Genomic DNA, 21,672 nt, shown 5'->3' with positions numbered 1-21,672 from the left:
TGGAGATGGGGAGAGATTAGCAGGTAGGATGGTCTAGTATGAGGATGGTGACAGATGTAACCGAGGGGAACGCCTAGAGAAGATAACTGGTTCTGTTGGTTGGTTGTTGTCTTTTGTTCTTGAAGAGGACCAAAATGACATCAGTATGTTAGGGTCAAGTTACAATGTGTCTGACCATGGCTGATCAGACCAATACGAGCTTGGAATGCACAAATAGTCCATGTGAACATTTGGGGCGGATTCTCTAAATTTGTGCATCTTGTGTTTCTTTTGAGCTACTTCAATTCTGCTTTGCTTATAGAGCACAGCAGCTTCTCTGATGAGGTCATGCCGTGCTGGGCGGTCCTATGCCAGTGTCTCCTATGTCATAAATCAATTCTAAAGTTCTTAAGAGAGACCTTGAGAATGTCATTGTATCTCTTCTTCTGACCACCATGTGAGCACTTGCCCTGTGTGAGTTCTCCACAAAATAGTCTTTTTGGCAAGTGTACATTTGACATTCAAACTGGTTCTGTAGTATCTTTCTGATTTTCCACAGAGACACAAAAGATATTGCAGAGGTAGAGTCAATAGGGTCTGATAAACTGATACTCTATAGGAGGTGAAAGAGATGAAGAGTTAAAGAAAACATTAAGGTTTCTAACGTGGGAGTCATTGAATGCTCATCCTTTTGAATGGTGACAGAATGAAGTCAGAGTAAGAAGCAGGTTTGAGTGGAAAGATAATAAGCTTGGCTCTGGAGAAGTTAAGTGTGAGTTGCTGATGAATCATCCAGATAGAGATGGATCCAACTCCAGCAGTTGGAGATGTTCATCTGGAGCTTGGAAGAGAGTTAGGGCTAGACAGATGTAGAGATTTGGGAATCATCTACATAGAGGTGGTCTTTGGAGCCATGATTGTGAATGTAGAGAGTCTAGAGACAAAAAAGGGCCAATGCCTTTGGAAGATAAAATATCCAGAAGTAGTGTGTAGTCAATTGTATTAAATGCTGTAATACTACTAGAAATACTTCATATTTATATAGTGCTTTAGGGAAGGAAAGAAAGAAACAAGCATTTATTAAGTTCTTACTATATGCCAGGCACCATGCTAAGTAAGCACTTTAAATGTCTTGTAATCCCTTAGATCCTCACAACAACCCTGGGTGGTAGGTGCTATAATTATCTCCACTTTAGGATGGAGGAAGCTGAGGCAAATAGAGGTTAAGTGATTTGTCTAAGGTCACACAACTAGCTAGTAAGTGTCTGAGACTGGATTGTAAACTCAGGTGTTCCTAATTCTAGGCCCAATACTCTATCCATTGTACCAGCTAGTTGCCCAAGTCAAAGAGCATGGAGACTAAAAAAAGGCTCCTAAAATTTGTGGTTAGAAGATCGCTGATGACTGTTGAGAGGACAGTTTCATTAGAGTGATGGAGGTAAAGGCCAGATTTCAAGTATTTGAGAAGAAAGAGTGGTAAGGAAGTAGAGGCACCAGTGTAGATTTATGCACTGAATGGGAGGAAAGAGATTTAGCACAGCTGGATGAGGTAGAAATAGCAAAGGAAGGTGTTTCTTTTCTTTTCCTTTTTCAAAGGATTGGGAAGAATTAAGTTTGTAGACAAGATGGGAAGATGCCAATGGATGGTAAGAGATTGAAATCACTTAAGAAAAAGGAGATGGTTGATGGAGGAAGATCATAAGTGAGTTGGGAAGAGAGGGAGAAAATTTGGAACTTAGAATTTTATAAAAAATGAATGTTAAAAATTGTCTTTACGTGTAATTGAAAAAAATAAAATACTATTAAAATGAAATAAAAAAAACCTCTCCTTTAATTCCCTGAGTGGAGGTAGTGGATGTGACCATTGTGGAAGTCAAGGTGTCTCTGGGGCTGTGTCTGATGGTTTTGCCACTTTCCTATATGCATAGACATCACGTCTTTGTTCTTATACTATGCTGGGATAGGCAAGGCCCCAGTGAATTTTTTTTTCTGTCTTACACTTAGTACATGCTTAGCAAATCTTTGCTTATTGGTTGATTCATTAGAATTTGATCAAACAAAACAGGAAGAGGGTGTGCTGGCTCTAGAGGCAGGACACTTAGGTCCTGAGGTCCAGCTCTGACCTGGTCTTTCTCGGTAGCCCTGGGCAAAGTGTTGTCCCTTTCTGAGTCTTAGCTTCCTAACCTGTAAAATGGGGATCATAATACTTAACACAGATTGCATAGGATTGTGGTGCTGAAAGTGCTTGGTAAACCTAAATGTGCAAATAAGTGTGTGCCATTGTTCTTTGTTTTCTTTGGAGAATCCAGAAATTCCCTAGGAAAGATTATTGCTTCCTTATTGTTCAGCTGGGGAATTCATTAATGAAGATATATCCTGGGCCAAGACAGTCAGTGGGGCAGGAAATACCAAGCACAGCTTTGGTTATAGCTTCATTACTCAGAAAACTCCAGTTTGGCAACACATAAGGGCGGTGACAAAGATTCTTGGCCAGAGAAGGAGGTATCTCCTAGGTGCGACTAGGAAGCAAAAAAAAAAAAAATTAAATCATCCCCCCCCCCCAACTCAACAACAATAATCCCACACCAATTTATCTTGAGAATATGTGCATGAGAAATTATGCAGTAGTGGCTGGAGAACTGGTCTTGGATTTAGGAAAGCTGGCTTCTGGTGGGCAAGTCACTTGGCCTCTCAAGGTCTCAGGCAGCTATTCCATGCCATAAGCTGCAGAAATCTGCTTCCCTACAGTGTTAGAGGGCATTTATCACCAGGAATTCCTTATATCAGTGAAAACCACAGGTTTGGTCTTGTCCCATGTGTCTTGAGAACATTCTTCATTATGACATGGCTCTTGGAAACTAGATCAGAATCCTTCATTCCCTGTTGATATCCTTAGCTCATATAGGCAATAGGTACTCACCATTAATTTAATCTCTCAAGTGCTATTGTTTTCTGTCATTCGGTTTGACTAAAAGGACCTAGAAACACTATTATGGGCAGTGAATGCTGGAAGCTTTTCCCCGTTTCCTCTCTCTTTCCTTTCCAAGTGATTGGGAAGGCACAATAATGAATGGGACTGATGATTGGAAGTCTAGAGAAGAAAGAAGGAAGGCTTGGAGTGAAGCAGTGACAACCAGAGGAGGCTTTAGCCTTTATCTTTCAGGCATCCATACAAAGAATGTTCAAAATTTGTATTCACCTTTTTTGAGAACCTGGTGGGTGATTCTGCTGTGAAGCAGGGGGAGAATAACCAGGAAATTAGAGAGGGAGGAAATACTGTCACGCAGGTGAAGAAGTGGAAGATCTGGGTTCTGAGTCTAGGTTCAATTCATTCATCAATAAGCATTTATTAAGCACCTACTATGTGCTAGGCCCTGGGCTAGGTTCTGTTGCTTATTAACAGGGTAACCTTAGACAAGTCTCTTAGCCACATTAAGCACTGAACAGAAATTGTTAAACTGAGTTGAAACTTAGTCTGAGTTTTTCTGATCTGAGGATAAAAATACTCTACCTCATGGAATTGTTTGGGAGAATCAAATGAGATAATGTGTGTAAAATAGTTTGTAAAAACAAAGTTTTATCTTTATGTGTCTATATAGAGGTTTATAGATCTCTCTCCTCCCCCTTGCTCTCTTCATATATGTATGTATACACATATGTATATAATACATATATTTATATATATGCTATTTTTACTCTGGGAAGGGAAGGTATGCTTATGAAAATTTATTGATCATGAACAAATTAAAATATGAACAACAAATGAAACTTCCTAAATGAAAAAAATGACTTTTTTTGGTCTAGACCTGTGATTCTTTTTTGTACTTCTTTTAAAAATATTTATTTATTTTTAGTTTTCAACATTCACTTCCATAAGATTTTGAGTTTCAAATTTTCTCCCCATCTCTCTCCTCCCCCCACTCATGATGGCATTTAATTTGATATAGGCTCTACATATACATTCATATTGAACCTATTTCACATTAGTCATGTTGTAAAGAAGAATTAGAACCAATGGGAGAAACCATGAGAAAGGAGAAACAAAAGAGAGACAGAGAGAGAGAGAGAGAGAGAGAGAGAGAGAGAGAGACAGAGAGAGACAGAGAGAGAGACAGAGAGACAGAGACAGAGAGCAAATAAGATGCTTCAATCTGCATTCAGACTCATAGTTGTTTTTTTTTTTCTGGATGTAGACAGCACTTTCCATCATGAGTCTTTTGGAGTTGTCTTGGATCCTTGCATTGCTAAGAATAGCTAAGTCTATCAAAGTTCGTTACTGTGTACTATGTTCTCCTGGTTCTGCTCACTTCACTCAGCATCAGTTCATTCAATAGACTTTTGATTTCTTTTGTCAATAGAGCTCCTAGATAAGGAAATTCCCTGAGCCAATGCAAGTTGGAAATCAGTCTTCCATTTTTAATATTAGAGTATTGCCTGGGTCACTGAGGATAAATGGATTGCATAGGGTCTCACAGCCAGTATGTGTCAGAGCTGAGACCTGAACCCAAGGCATACTGACTTTAAGACAAGCTAGCCATCTACTGGAACATGCTGCTTCTCTGTTCTTTGTTTATGATATCCTAAATAAGATAAGCTGGTGGAGATGCTTCTGTGTGTATATGTATGTGTTTCTATGTGTATGTATTATGTGTTAGGCATGTATGTATATGTGTGTGTGGATGTGTGAATGATGGCTGTCCAGGTTGGAGGGAAGGTCCTTAGGTCTTATGCTCCCTCTATGACTGAGTACCTCAGTAGGGAAATTTTGTTCTAACTCCCTTGAGTAAGTTATGGGTCTTCTCTATATGGGTAGAAGGGAAATGGTGATTCAGACATGGTAGAGACAAGATCATGAGTTATGACTCCTGGAATTTGCAGCTGGAAGGAACCTTGGAAAATGTCTTCATTTTGAAGGTAAAGAAATAGGTTCGGAGAATCAAAAAGACTTGTCCATGGTCACATGGGTAGTAAGTAGCTATTCCTAGGTTGTGTTCACCCCCAATGTAGCCTAGGCCTCCTACTCTCAGCCCCTTGAATATCGGCTATTATTTATTACTACTACAGGTCCTTTGAAGTCTTACCTCTGTTGTTCTATTTAATAAACATCTTGTATTTTTAAGCAGACCAAAAGAATTAAATTTGACAAAAAGATTTGTTCAAGGTCCATCCTTTAGTCTTGGGAGTAGGCAATTCTATAAGCAAATGCTCTGAAGAGTTTTTAATTTGCTTCTCAAATTCTCTGAATGTGGCCCCAGTGTCTTATCTTTTACATTTCCAGGATGAAGCCACGTCTTTCTTCTAATCAGTTGAAAGGCCAAACAATTGCCAAACGGTGATGTGACATGGTTGTTGTTCATCCATTGGCCGTAGATTTAGAGCTTGAAGTAAACTGGGAGATTATCTAGTCCAGTTCCTTCCTCTTTCAGATGAGAAGATTGAGGCCCACACATGGTCACACAGGTAGTGGCCAAACTAGGATTTGAACCCAGGAACTTTGGTGCCACATACAGCATTCTTTCCACAGCACTGTGTTGACTGTCTCCCCTTCTATGTCAAGAACTGTGCTATGTACTGGGAGAGATACAAAAGTAATCTGGGCCTCCCTCAGTTGCAGGATCCCTGAAAGTGACACTGTTTCCTGCGTGCTTTGAGATAGCATCCATTCAAAACTATAGGTCACTAGCCCTTGCTTCATCAGCCCAATGAGAGGACTCCTAATTCAAAGCAGAAGATGTTTAATTATACAAGATACCAAAATAAATAACAAGAAGCATCCCCTCCCTCTTCACCGCCCCAACCCCTGTTATGCGCCTGAATACATGCTCTCACAAATTCGTCATGCACCAGAATACATGCTCTCACAAATTCCCATAACAAAACACTTCCCTGCTTACCAATGATGAGCTTACTCCCTGCAATTCTCCTTTCTCCTTTCACAGTGCTGGAGAGGAAGCCAGGTAGCTTACTGGCAGTTGCACCGGCTCTCGAATAGCCCTTTTGTCTCCCCAAAACAGTGAGGGGGTAGTTGCTCAGCAGGAGAAGTTGCTTCAGCACTTGGAGTATGCTAGAAATCTCATCACTGGCATAGCAAGCATCAATTACAACGATATGGTACCTCTGTACGAGAACTACAGTTGATGGGAAGGTCTTATGTGGCTGGTTCTACCACAGGTGCACTGCATTTGCATGGTTTAGTCCAAGAAGTCCTTAGCTTTGTTTGTGTCTTGGATCCCTTGGGCAGCCTGGTGAAGCCTGGGGACCCTTTCTCAGCATAATTCTTCTAAATGTAGAAACTAAAATAGATGGGGTTACATAAGAAATCAATTACACTGAAACACAATTATCAAACTATTAAAAACCCCAACAAATTCACAGATTCCAGATCAAGAACTCCTGGTCTACACACAGCTCAGTTAGTCAAACCATGATGCTTGGTTTTTTGGTCCAGACCTGGCATTTCATCAGTGTAGGATTCTCCTGGGTAAGGAAACTCCCCTAGCCAATGCACATTTGCAACCTGTGTACAATTTGTAATATTAATAATATAATAAGGATTTCCTGGGGGTACTGAGAATGTAACTGCCTTGCTTAGGGTCACATAGCCAGTAGATGTTATATGTATGTGTTTTGAAGTGCCTACTATGTGCCAGGTACCATACTAAGCACTGGGGTCACAGAGAAAGGTAAAAAGCTGGGGGGAAAGCCTCTTGGAGGGAGATGCTAACCTTATATCTTGCTTCTGTGTAACGTCTGCTGTTTCTGCTACCTAGAAGGCATTAGACATGGCAGCCTTAATCTCTTCCTGATTATCCTTTGTACAGAACCTCCCATGCTCAGAGAAATGTCCTGATGCTGTGCGCCCCATGTACAATCCCTCTGGGAGGTGATGACTCTGGCACCTCTCCCACTGAGTGTAGCTCTTTGCCCCAAAGCCTCGTGGAGGACATAGTTAAGAGTTTAGACCTATCCATATATAAAGGGAATAAGTATTTATTAAGTTCCTACTCTGTGTCAGGCAATGTGTTGTGTCATACAAATATCATTTCATTTGATCCTTACAACAACAGCCCTGTGAGGTAGGTATCATTTTTTATCCCTATTTTACAGTCAAGAAAACTGAGGCAAATAGAGGGTAAGTGGCTTACCTAGGGTCACACAGCTCATAAGTGGCTAAGGCTAGATTTGAACTCAGGTCTTACTGACTTCTAGTCCAGCGTTCTATCCATTGTGTCACTTAATGGTCTATAATAAACATAGACAAATAAGACATAAATTTAGTATTTAAGTAAAGTACATTTAGTACAATAAATATAGATAAATGAGACATTTTCCTTCCCCTCCAGCAACATACAGTCTAGGAGAGCTTGATAAGCTAGGTAAACAGATTGATAAAATCCTGAAATCTCAGAGTTGGATGGGACCTCAGAGGCTATCAAATTCAACCTATACCTGGCTAGCAGTCTACTCTCCTGTCTCCAGTAGTCTCACTTCCTGGAAAAAGGACCTTATTCCTCCCAAAGGCAGAACATTCTATTTTTGCATAGCACTCTGGAATTTCCCCCTTTATAACTTTTACCTAATGCCCCTAGTTCTGTTCTCTGGAGCCAGGAAGAACAAGAGGAATCTCTCTTCCATGTGATAACTACCATAGTTTTCTCTTCTCCAGAAAGGAATGTTCCAAGTTTCATGGGAAGGTATGTGCAGCTTCTTTCATTAGGAGTGTACCTGGGGGATTTAATTTAATTTTGTACTAAAGGTGAACATCCTTTGAATAGCTAAAAATAGCTAATGTTGTCAATCCTCTACTCTGTGGGGGTAACTTTTCTAGACAGAGGTGTGAAGGTAAAAAACTCCAATGTTGATATATTGAACCTTTGGGAAATAGGAGATTAGGCTCACAACCACTTACACTATAATCTTTTGCTAGAGACTGCTGAAAATATACTTTTCTGCAAGCAATTCTTTTTTAACAAAACATTAATTCTGATAATGTGCACTTTTCCTAACACAGTAACCATGAAATAACCCATAAAATGGAGAGGAGAGGAAAGGCAGTGTGGGAGTGGATGGGGATGGGCAGGGTCAAGTCCATTCACCTCAGTTTCCTCATCTGTAAAAAAAAAAAAAAGGGATAATAATAGCACCTACCTCCCATGGTTGTTGTGAAGATTGAATGAGATAATAATTATAAAGCACTTAACACAGTTCCTGGAACTTAGTAGGTCCTATATTAGATGTTACTGTTGTGACTGTTGCTACTACTGCATTCCACAAAAGTCACCAGGTCTCTTTCACTTGGGCTACCGTCTGGCCATGCCTCCATCTTTCTGTGTGTGTGGAGCTTTACTTTGTGTGTGAGTGTAGAATCTTGCATTCGTACCCATCACATTTCATGTTATTATACTCAGCACGTTGTTCTAGTCTATTGAGATGAGTCTGAATTCTCATTCTACCCCTAAACGCAGTCACTCCCACACAAAATAGAACTACAAAACCAAAATGGACTACCTGGTGACAACACAGCTAAGCTTTGATTCCATTTTCCCATCTCTAAAATGGACACGACTTATTTATCTCAGCCTCAGAATGCTGTTTTCATCATAAAAATGAAAGTTAACTTGGGATGGGTTAGGAAACTAAAGGGAAGTGCTTTAGTTTGTAGGTCCCTTTCCCTTATTTTACAAAAGTGGTAAATCAGAGGCAAATGAACTATAGGCACAGCATACAGAGAAGTGCTAGTCTGGCCATACTCTGGCCTGATCAGACCACATATGGACGACTCTGTTCAGTTCTGGGCCACCACATTTTAAGAAGGATATTGGTAACCAGGAGAGCACCCAGATGAGAGGTGGTGGAAGACCATGAGGATCGGCTGAAGGAAGTGAGGATGTTTTGTCTGGAAAGAGAAAACAGAGTGGTGGCAAAATGGGATGGTCTCCAAGTATTTGGAGGGGTCTCAGAAGCCACAACTATGAGTAATACTTAGACATTGCAGAGACAGGTTTTGGCTTGATGAAGGGAAAACCTTCATAACAGTTAGAGCTGTTAAAAATGGAAGGAGCCTTTTCTGGAGGGTACGAGTTCCTTATCTCTGGAGCTTTCCAACTGGATGACCACTTAGGGAGGATTTGTATTTAGGTGTGTGTGGGTTGGGTTAGTTGAATTCTGATGTCCCTCAGAATTTCCTTTCAGCAACATAGGCAAATGAAATACAGGCATAGTATCCAGAGAAATGCTAGTCTGAATGAGAATTCCCCAGAAATCAGTTGGTCCAGCTCCTTGACCCCAGGTAGGACTTTCCCTAGTCTATCATGGGAATTTCTCATAAAGAGGGATGCAGATAAGGGAAGAGAAAGGTTAAATCATTGACTTAGCCCTGCCCTGGGTAGCACTTGCCCTTGGCCTCTATCTGATCATCCGAAGATAATTAGGTGCTATACATCTACAGGCATTGTGTCAGGGCCTCACAGAGTTACCAGGCTTTTCCTTTGCTTGGCCTTGGGATTAGCCGAGAAGATCCAGGAAGCTGGCCTCTCTCCTTTCTCAGCTCTACCCTCCTTTACTTTTCCCTCTGTTTTGTAAACACGGGGCATTATTTTTAGATGCCTTTTGCCTGTACAGGCCAAAATCTTTTGTCCTTGTGGGATCATTCACGAGAGAAAAAAATGTTCTTCCTTCTTCAGAACTCCAGTTTAAGGTGTGTAGGACATAATGGATAAGGGATTTTTGATGATTCCTACTGATGTGGGAACAGCCCCTGAAATCCTCTTGTCTTGTGTTCTCTCTGCGAGCCTCTGAACAGGGCAACACTGGAAGGTACCTTAATCTTCATCTGGCCCACCTCCCGGCCCCTGCTCCACTCCCCATCTTCTGCAAAGAAGGGAAATGAAGCCCAGAGAATCGAAGGGACTTGTTCAAGGTCACACAACTCATAACAACAATTGTTACTGTTCAGTTGTTTTTAATCATGTTTAATCATATCCAACTCTTTCTGACCCCATTTGGGGTTTTTTAGGCAAAGATACTGGGTTGGTTTGCCATTTCCTTCTCCGGCTTATTTTGCTATTTTCTTCTCTGGCTCACTTTACAGATGAGGAAACTGAGGCAAACAGGGGTAAGTGACTTGCCCGGTGTCACACAGCTAGTAAGTGTCTGAGGCCAGATTTGAACTCAGGTTGATGAGTCTTCCTGATTTCAAGTCCAGCACCGTATCCCCTATAGCGCCACCTAGCTGCCTAAGAACAAGCATTTAAATAGTGTGCTTTAAGGTCTGCAAAGCACTTTCAATATGTTACCTCATATGAGCCTTTTGATGATATTGTTACCTCCATTTTACAGATGAAGCTGAGAGAGGTCAATTAACTTGTCCAGGGTCAGTCACAGACTAAGCGTCTGAGGTAGGATATGAACTCAGGTCTTTCTGACTCCAAATCCATTGTTCTAGCTACTATATCGCTCAGCTGTCCCAACTAATAAATGGCAGGTCTGGGAATTGAAGTCATATCTACAGGTTCTAAATCTGACATTCTTCCTACTCTGCTGTGCTGTCTCCCCTCCCACGCCTTCCCCATGTGTCTGATTTCATTGGTTTAGGGAGTTCCCGGTAAGAAAACTCCTATTATCGGCGCAGCTTAGCAATTTTCTGCAAGTTTCTGGTCTTTGAGGGTTGCCTTGGGGTTCTTAGAGGTTAAGCGATTTTCCCAGGATTGTTGTTCATCCTTTGCTGTTGAAGAGGACCAATGGCATCGTGGGTGATGTCTTAACTTGCATGCGAACTGGATTTAAGTGAGGCAGAGCTGCACAAAGTCCCCCATGTCAACTCTCTTTTCCAGAGTCATTGGAGTCCAGTGGCCAGACAAAAATCAAGATGACCGGCAATGACCCGAGATGCAGTAGATGACCTTGGCATCTTCAATGTCTGACCTAGTTCTAAGCTCTAAGCACTCCACAGTGCCTGCTCCAGCCTCCTTCATGGCCCTTGGAACAAATTCTTCTTATCTGCCCATTCTGCGGGGGAAAGTCTCCACATGGTTGGGTTAGACATCTCCCTAACTCACCGATGGAAACTTGTTGGTTACCCTCAACCTGGTTTAACCCGTCTGCAGAGACAGTTCTACTGGGGTGTGGTCAGATGGACACCAAAGGTGGATGAGCAGCTGAAAGGGCTCAGCAGTCCTCCTATCAGAGGCACTAGTCCTCCCTGGACATTCCTTGCACCCTAAGGGTTACAAAGCCAGTACATGTCCAAAGAGGGACTTGAACCTGGGTTTTTCTGATTCGTTATCCTTTATGCCATGGTGCCTCATTTTTTTTTTTTAACACCTTCAGTATGGCTGCTGGTGTTTAGGTTGTGAGGTTCACAGGATCAAAGATTTGAAGCCAGAAGGAACCTTAGAGGCTATTTTTCCAGATGAGGAACCAAGGTTAAGAGATTAAATTACATACCTGAGGTCACAGGAAGATTAGAATCAGGTGCTCTCCTACAAATCTAGTGTTCCTTTTACAGTACTATGTTCTCTTTTTTAACCAACCCCTTCATTGTTGATGGTAGTTTTTAGGTCTTAGGGAAAAGTTTTTCAAGACCCTGACCACTGGGAAGAGAGAAGGCAGGATAGTCATCTCCAAAAACAGATATTGTCATCCTTCATAGAAGTCAATATTTATTTTTCCTTTGATCATTTAAAAAGAAGTTTTTTTTTTTTTAACCCTCATGTCTTAATCTCTACCAGGAACTTCCCCCAAGGCTTATGCTGGGACAGGGTGATATTTGCTTGTCCAGGGAGAACAAACTCTGTAAATGCAAAATCCTGAATGTGGTTCTGGGCAGAATGGGGGGTGGGGGTGGGGTATGGGTGTTCATTGCACTGGGATTCTGACCACAGATAGAAGTCTTTATCATGCAAGAGTATTCCCTTCTCTCCTCAGCCCCACTTAAAATCATGAGGACCCAGTTCACACTCCTTTGCCTGGCTTTTAAGGCCCTCCAGAATCTGCCCATGCCCTATCTAGCCTACCTCATTTCCTTAAATGTACATTTTGGTGGAGTCTGAGTGTACCATGAGCATTATTTTCACCTCTTTGCCACTGTTCCTATACCAGCCTCCTCTTGCCCAAGCTATACTCCCTCTTCCTCTCAGTTTATCTAGATCAGGGGTAGGGAACCTTTGGCCTTGAGGCCACATGTGGCCCTCTTGGTCCTCAAGTGCAGCCCTTTGACTAAATTATGTGGCCTTGAGGCTGCCAATTCTTTACCTGTTGTTCTGTGAAGTTTGGATTCATTCAAAGGGTTGCACTTGAGGACTAAGAGGGCCACATATGGGCTTGAGGCCGCAGGTTCCCTACCTCTGATCTAGATCCTATGTATTCCTTAAAGTCCAACTCAATTCAATTAAATTTAATAAACATTTATTAAGAGCCTACTATGTGCTAGGCACTGTGCTAAGCACTGGGGATACAAAAGAGAAAAAGAAAGATAGTACCTACAGATTCTAGCCCCTGTATGGTATATATATATATATATATATATATATATATATATATATATATATATATACACACACACACACACACACACATATATATATATATTTAGCAAATACTGATCTTTCCCTTCTCACAAAATCATAGGCCCTAGACCTGAAATGGACCTTGGAGTTAGTTAGTCCAGCTCCATGCCCAGTAGTAGAATCCCTTCCTTCCATAATATCCCTGAAAATAGCCATTTAAATTCTCTAGGGGTGGGGAACCTGTGGCCTCGAGGCTACATGTGGCCTTCTAGGTCTTTTGCGTGCGGCCTTTTGACTGAGCGCTTTTCGGGGCTGTTCCTGTTTTACAGAACAAATCCTTTTATCAAGGGGATTTGTTTGGTGAAGTTTAGATTCAGTCAAAGGGCCTCACTTGAGAACCTAGAGGGCCACATGTGGGCTCGAGGCCACAGGTTTCCCATCCCTGAAGCCACATAGATGCTGACTTCCATTTTTTTGGCTTTATTTCCCCCAATTAATAACTTCATTTGTGCCCTTTTAGAAACAACAGAAAAAACCATCAGAATAATTTTTTAATATATCCCCAGTCCTTTGAATCATCAGTCTTAACAGAAGAAAAATTGATCCATATCCAAACCACAAAGTAATCTTGACTGATAGTATATTCATCATTCCATCTTCTTGGATCAAAGGATCATAGAGCTAGACCCGGGAGGAGTTTTGGGGGCCGTCTAGTCCTACCCCTTCATTTTACAGATGATGAAACTGAGGGCCCCAGCTAGGGCCAATGCCACACAGATTTTAAGCATTAGAGGCAGGATCTGAATCCAAGCCCTCTCACTTTTCTTTGGGACCAAGATCAGTCATTGTAATTAGTCTGAGTTTGATTTTATTTTAACTGTGTACGTCATTCTCTTAGTTTTACTGTCTTCCCTCTGCACCTTTTCATACAAGTCTTCCCATGTTTCTCTGGTTCCTGATTCTGATAATTTGTTATAGTATGATAGTGTTGCTTTTACATTTATATATCACAATTTGTTTAGCCATCCCCCGGCTGATGGACACTCACTTTGTTTCTAGCATTTTGCTACCACAAAGAATGCTGTTCTGTATATTGCTGTCCATGAGACCTGACTTTCTATCACTAACCTCTTTCAAGTGTATTCTATTTTCAGACATATTTTAGCCCTTTTCATCACCTTTGGTGTCCAGCTGTCAGCCAACTCTCACCTGTGGTTCCAAGAAGCTGTAGCATGAGCACTTTTCACACCTCAGTAAAACCTTCTTAGCAGACAAGCTAAACTAGGTCAAGGGTAACCAATGGCCCTCAAACCTGTTAGTGAGTTAGGGGGCTGTCTGCCTTAAACATGTGAAGACTTCCTCTGAAAGAATGGATAGATGAGAACAGTTTGTTCCAATAGCCATGGAGGTAGCTGAAGCAGGCATTATGGAGCTCTTAGAGCTTGGCAGAAGTTGAAGACACAAAGGTCATCCGCTGCATCCCAGGCCATTGTCAGTCATCTTGACTTTGGTCCTGCCACTGGACTTCCATGACTCTGGAGGAGAGAGTGAGACTGATGACTTTGTGCAGCTCTGCCCCCACTTAATTCACTTGCAAGTCAAGACTTCACCCTGTGATGTCATTGGTCCTCTTCAAAAATGGTGAACAATATTTTCAGATGGCACTAATTGCTAAGTTCTCCTTTATACTGAGTCATCTTCCTCCCAGCATTGTAAGAATATGATGAAATGATATTTGTAAAGTGCTATAGAAATGCTAGTGATTATTATGAAAATCTGACTTTCTATGATTCACTCATTACCCTTTAGCTTTCTTCTCCAAAATCAAGCAGAATAAATCTAGTTCTTTCAAATCAGCAGTTCTTAAACTATGGTTTGGGCCCCCTGGGGTTCCTGAGATCCTTTCTGGATCAGTGAGGTCAAAACTATTTTCATAACAATACTAAAACATTTTAATTTCTGATATTGTAAATATTGGTAGATTTAAGCCACATAAATAAAAACTCTTTGGAGAGAGGTCTGCAATAAATTTTAAGAATGTATTTTAAGAGTCTCAGGGACCTGAGACAGTTTGAGAACCACTGTTCTGAATGATAGCCCTTCAGAAATTTGATGACTAGTCATGTCACTGTGAGACAACGGGAAGAGCACACTGGCTGATGACCCAGGTTCAAATCCTCCCTCAGACATTTGCTATGTGTTCGACCCTGGGCAAGTCACTTAACTTTTGGACCTCAGTTTCCTTATATGTAAAATGCAGAGATTGGACTAGATGACCCCCTAAGGTCCCTATGATCCTATAATCATCTCTTCTTCAAACAAAGTATCTTTGCTTCCTTCAGCTGTTCCTAGTATGACATGGTTTCATGGTTTCACCAAACTGGTCTCCCTCCTACAGATGCATTCCAGCTTGTTTATGTCACTCCTGAAACGTGATGTCCAGAACTGAACCTACTCCTCTAGATGCTATCTGACCAGCACAGGGTACAGAGGGATCATCTTTATACTTATTTTATGGCTGTTGAAGTTTGAATTAGCTGTTGTTTTTTTAATTTTTTCTTTGTTTCTCAGTTACGTTACACTATTGATTTCTAGGGAGCTCTTAATTAAAACCTTGAGCCCTTATTCATAGGAACTGCTGTCTAGCCACATTTCCATGCTTCTACACCTGGTTTTTTGAAATACAAAGCATAGGTTGGATTTAGAGCTAGAAAGAATCTTAGCGATTATCTAGTCCAATTCCATCATGTTACACATCAGAGCATCACAGAAGTGATCTGGTCCCGAATGAGAGTCGCTCTTATGATATACCTGATAAGAGGTTTTGTTTGTTGTTCGGTCGTTTTAGTCATGTTCAACTCTTTGGGGACCCATCTGAGGTTTTCTTGGCAAAGATACTGGAATGGTTTGCCATTTCCTTCTCCAACTCATTTTACAGATGAGGAAACTGAGGCAAACAAGGTTAAGTGACTTGCCCAGGGTATCCGAGGCCAGATTTGAACTAAGGAGGATGAGTCTTCCTGACTCCAGATCCAGCACTCTATCCACTCTACCACCTAGCTGCCTGACAAGAGGTTATCAGGCCTTTTCTAGCTTGAAGATTTCCACATTTGGATAGCTCCAATCATTTGAAAGTATTCATTCACATCAAGCCTAAATCTACCTCCTAAAAATTTCCACCCATTTTCCCAAGTTCTCTCTTCTAGAGCCAACTGAGATAAGTCTAATCTCTCTTATCTGTGATAGCTCTCCAAACATTGCTATAGAACAGCTATCCATATGGCTGTCAGAATGTGAGCTTCTCGAGAATTTTCTGTTTTTTTGCTTTTCTAATTTTATCCCTAGCACTTGGCACAGTGCTTTGTACACAGTAAGCACTTTTAATTAATTAATTAATTCATCATGTCTCCCCTAAGCCTTTTATTCTCTGAAGCAGTGGTATTAAGTTTAAATAGAGACAGGGTGCTAAGCTGTACATAAGGATTCTCTGTGGGCTACATATTGACTTAGCCACAAATTAACATTATCTCTCCTTTGTTGCATTTTTATTTATTTTGTTAAATATTTCCTAATTGTGTTTTTATCTGGTGACCCACACCCCATATTTGACACTTCAGGTCCAGAATATCTATCCCTAGTTCTTTTAACTTCTCCTCATAGGACATGATCTCATGGTAGGTCATCATCCTGGCCACTTCAGATGAAGGATTTGAGTCCGTGAGATGTTAAATGACTTGTCTAAGGCCCAATAAATAGTAAGTGGCAAGGCCAGGATTCAAATACAGATCTTTGGAGCCTAGATGAGTGCTCTCTTCACACACTAACTAAGCAGTTTGTTTTTTGGAATAATCAGGAATTTCCAGTGAGGAAACTTTCTCTGCCAAGTCTATGTATTTATCCATGTGAAATTCCATCTTGTTGGATTTTCCAAATTTATATTAAAATCAAATATTAAAACCTGTGATTCTGATGGTGAGACTTTCTCTGTTTTTATTTGCACACGGGGGCATGACCCCCATGTCCTCTTGCTTCTGGGCCTTCAGCATGTGGAGGAGCAGCTCAAGGAAATGGAATCCTCTCACATCCAGCCAAGTCTCAGCCCTGCTGCTAATTTTTGTGAGATGTCTGTCTATTATAGGCCTGGTAGGCCGTGAACCTGTAGGCCCTGGGTGACATTCTTTCAGCTCTGACTCAATGTCTTTGCACAAGAAGGGAGGGAGACCTATGAATATGAGTATTTCCCTTGGAGAAGGGCCAGTGCCATGGGTTCCTTTCTTTTCAGGCAGACAAGCTGTATAGTTTAGCATTCAATGGTTTGCTGTGTGTATACCTTAGTTCTTTGATGCTAGGGACCATGTCACACATATTTTCTTGTATCCTCCATCCTTATGATGGTGCTGGGTACATCGTAGGTGCTTAGTAATTGCTTCTCCTTTAGGGAAGTACGGACATGTCCCTATAGAATATAAATTCCTTGAGGGTAGGGACTGTTGTATTTTTATCTTTGTATCCTTGGGGCTGAGCTCAGTATTGATTTGACCAATCAGCCAAAAATCATTTATTAAGTTCCTACCAAGTGCCAGGAACTCTGCTAGACATTGAAGGCACAACGACAAAATGAAACAATAATTTAAATTGTACAGAGCTTTAAATACCAAACAGAAAAGCTTGTGGTTTGTACTTGAGGCTAATGGAGGCCATTGGAGCTTCCCGAGCAGGAGAGTCACATGCTCAGAACTTTAGGAGTACCACTTTGTCAGCTGTGTGGAGGATGAAGTAGAGAGGGGAGAGACTGGACTGAGTGAGAACAATTAGGAGATCATTGCTATAGTCGAGGCAGGGAAATAGTGAGAGCCTGAAGTAGGGAGATGGCTTTGCAAGTGGAGAGAAGGCTATGGATGTGAGATATCTGGTGGAAGCAAAATTAATGTTGATTGTCAGCTGATTGGATGTGAGGGGATCGAAGAAGAGAGGACTCAGGATCACTGTGAGTTTGGGTGACTGGATCAGGGAGCCAGCAATAGAGAAAGCGTAGTTATGAAGAGGGTAGACAATGAGTTCTGTTTTGGACGTGTTGATTTTGAGAGGGTTATGGGGGCATCCCATTGTCAATGTCCAATAGACAGTTGGTGCTATAGGACTGGAGCTGAGGAAGCAGTCTAGGATGGCATATGGGATATTTAGAGTTGTGGAGGAGGGGGAGATCACCTGCATTGAGATGACAGTTTAATCCGTGGTAGATGTCAGAGATCAGCAAGAGAGTGGGGTGGAGAGAGGAGGGAGGGATGGAAGGAGGGAGGGAGAGAGAGAGAGAGAGAGAGAGAGAGGGAGAGAGAGAGGAGAGACAGAGAAAGACAGACAGAGAACAGAGAGAGAGAGACAGACAGACAGAGAGAAAGAGAGACAGAGAGAGAAGAAAATGTAATTAATAGTGTCAAACATTCAAGAGGTTAAGTAGGATGGAGATTAAGAAAAGGCTATTATTTGTTGCAAGAGCTCATTTGTAACCTTGGAGAGTGCAGTTTCAGTTGAATGATGAGGTCAGAAGTCAGATAGCAAAGGACTGAGAAGTGAGTGGGAGGAGAAGAAGCAAAGGCAATGAATGTAGATAGCTTTTTATAGGAGTTTGGCTGTGAAAGTGGGGAGATAGCCTGAAGGTATGGCAGCATCACACAAAATGTTTTTTTTTTTTGTTTTTGTTTTTGTTTTGTTTTTAGGATAGAAGAGACTTGGTCATGTTTTTAGTCCTTCTGTCCATGCCATATTACCTATCACAGTCCAAAGAAAAACAGTTATCCTGAACATAGCAAGTGTTCAATAAATACTAGTTAGTTGAGTCATTTGGCAAGTATTTACCGGGGGCTTACTATACTAGTCTACTAGACCAAGCACTCTGCTAGGCAATGGTGGGGATATTAATGTATTTGACATGATCTATGATCTCAGGGAATTTCAAGCCCTACTTAGGGAAATCAGACATATACATGTGAAGAGTTACAAGGTCAAGGCTGGGGAGTCTCTGCATTTAATTCCCAGAGTTATATATCCAACCCTCACCTCTCTCCTGAGCTCCAGTCTTTCATCAACATGTGCTTATTGGACATTTCCAAGTGAGTGTCCCAGAGGCATCTCAATCTCAACATGTCACCCCTGTCCTCGACCCTCTCATTACCTTCTTCCTTAAATCTGCTTCTCCTCTAGATCTTCCTATTTTTGTTAAAGGCACCACTATCCTTCTGGACAGGCAGGCTCATAACCTTGGAGTCATCCTCAAATCTTCCCGTTCCCTCTTCATCTATATCTATCTAATCAGTTGTTAAGTCTTATAAATCCCACCTCAGCATCTCTCCACCTCTGTCTTTTTCTCTCCATTCTCAGGACCATTACTCACGTTCAGGCCCTCATCATCTGCCACTCAGATTATTATAATGGACTCTTAATGAGTCTTTCTTGCTTCTGGACTTTACCTTCTCCAATCTATTATAATCCTACTGTCATGGTCAAGAAACTTTAGAGGCTCCCATTTGCTTCTAGATTAAAATACAAACTCTTCTATTAGGCATTTAAAGATGTTTTCAGTGATCTAGGATATAGCTAAGTGCTTCTTAAATTGTGGGTTGTGACCCTATATGGGGTCGAGTAACTGAATGTGGAGGTCGTAAAAAATTTGGCAACAGTAAAAAGTTTCTGATTGCTCAGTGACCAAACATTAATTCAAAATCAAGTGCATAATGAATCCAAAGTGTTTCTAGCAGCATTTTCCCGTGTTACATTGCGCAACTTCACTGCAGCCTTGTCTGTGATGACACAACACGCACACTTTGCACTTTGCATGCTGTCACACCATGCAGCGCCAATAAATGCCACCAGAAACACCTCGGCTCGGATTTGAGACTATTATATGTTATGAATTGCAGTGTTTTTACTGAGCATACAAAGTTTTCTGCTCTTACTGAACATAATAGTTAATTACAGATAATAGACCTTTAATATTTTCCTACCGTCATTCCTCAGCATGTAAGTATCAAATTACTATGGCTTTGGATTGCATGGTGTTAGAATGTTTGATTTTAAAAATTGCTGTTATCTCCTTCTTTTACAGAAACCTAAGTGTTTAATTGCAGCAAGACAAAAGCCCTCTAATAATATTTCTCCATCATCACTGCTGTATGTGTATGTGTTAACATCAATTTTAAAAATTAAGCACAAACAAATGTAATTTCATACACTAAAGCTAGTAATTATTTGAGAAATTATTAGTAATTTGTTTATATTTTATAACAAAAATATTTTTTGGTTATGGATAAGTGGCTAAATTTAGACAGAAGAGGTAAAAATACTGATGACAATACAGCAGAGTCTTTGCTACCAGGTCGTAGAACACCTAAATTGACAAGAAAAATAAAATATGTCAAATCCTATTTGCAATATGGATTTACTTATAATAATGGTGATGGGTGTGGAAAAACCTCTTTGCTTAATTTGTAATGAAGTTTTGGCTGTAGAGAGTGTGAAACCAGCCAAACTAAAATGACATCTCAACACCAACATGCAACATACTGCAATAAGCCAAAGGAATATTTTGAATGACTTTTAAAATCTTCAAATAAAGAAAAATAAGGTTTTGAGAAATTTGTTACTGTCAGCAAAAAGTATTTACTTGTAAATAAACAAGCATGTCCATCTCATTAATATGCACATTTGCTTTCTTCTTTAACAAATGGTAAAACTATATGTATACCAAAGAATTATTTTAAAATAAATCTCTTTGTTCTTTGTTATCAGTAAATGTTTGATTTGTATACCTATTTTATATAACTGTATACCCAGGGTCACATAAAAATTTCTTGGGTTGTAAGTGGAAAAAGTTTAAGAAGACCTGATCTTCCTTTCCAGTCACTTGATATTAATTCCCTTTTCCTCTAACTGGACTACTTGTATTCCATTTCCTATCTCCCATGTCTTTGCCCTTGCTGTTCCCTATGCCTGGAATCCTCTCTCTTCTCACTTCTACCTCTTAGAATCTCTAGCTTCCTTCAAGTATCAGCCAAGGGGCTCCATCCCATATGAGGCCTATCAGGCTCCCCTTTGTTGTTAATGCTCTCTATCTCCTGAGATTACTTTCTATATATATTACAAAAGAATATATGCTCCTTGAGAGCAAGGACTGTTTTCCTTTTGTGAACAGAATCTCTCAAGCCACCAGATTTGCTTCTATTCCAGCCCCTGCAGCCCTCACTGAGGGGGGAAATCATTGTGAATAAAGAACCCAGCTTTCTGATCACCACCAGCTAGGACTGTTGACCAGCTGCCATGAGGCAGATAAGATAAGCATGAGAGCCCTAGGAGTGGCAACTCCCCCAGGGCCAATGGTCCTGCCTCTAGTCCAAGCCGTCACAGTCATCATCCAAGGAAGGAGAAAGGGGCCCAGCTGTCCCCATTCACTGCCAACCAGATGCCATTCCTGGGGCAGGCCGGCCAGCCTAGGTGAGACAGACAGCATGCTCCAGGTAAGTCAAGCCACCACCACCTTGACCACCTTCTCCCCTCAGATCCCTATGGAGAAAGCCCAGGACCCTGAACCCAAGAGCCTTGGGAGTAGAAGTGCTTCCATGCCAGTGCCCATCTCTATTATTCTGGGAAGCAGCCCCTGTGGAGCGGTAACTGCTCCTGCTGGTACCACAGTCACATCTATTGAAGATTCAGGACAGACATCCTTGGTGTTGGTAAATGGTTCAATATCAGGAACTGTAATACCAATGTTACTTGCAGCTACTGTGGCGGTGTAAGGCCAATAGCACCAGCACACAGCAGGGCTGCTATCACAGGTTCTTTGATCTGCTTTTCTAAGGAAAGCAACTTTAAGGGGTTTACAATCTCACTTTAATTAAACATACATAAATCATTCACTTAGTTCGGGGGAAAAAGCCAGCACCCTGAACTTTAGAGAAAATGCAAACAAAATTACAAGCAGAGATTATATAAATCAAGCACATAACACAAATCAGCAGACAGAGCTTCTGTCTGGCTACAGCAGTACATACATAGTTACCAGAGAGAGAAGCACCAGTGTTTGGGTTTCAAAGCCGGGGGCGGGGGGGGGCTCCTTAATGGCTACCCAGAGTCTCATCTGGCCAAATCACGTGAGCGCTCTTCCAATGAGTAAGCCCCCAAAGCAAAATGCTAA

Source organism: Trichosurus vulpecula, chromosome 2 (assembly GCF_011100635.1).
Source record: "Trichosurus vulpecula isolate mTriVul1 chromosome 2, mTriVul1.pri, whole genome shotgun sequence".
In the NCBI taxonomy this organism is placed as follows: Eukaryota; Metazoa; Chordata; class Mammalia; order Diprotodontia; family Phalangeridae; genus Trichosurus; species Trichosurus vulpecula.
Note: the sequence above shows the minus strand (reverse complement) of the source record.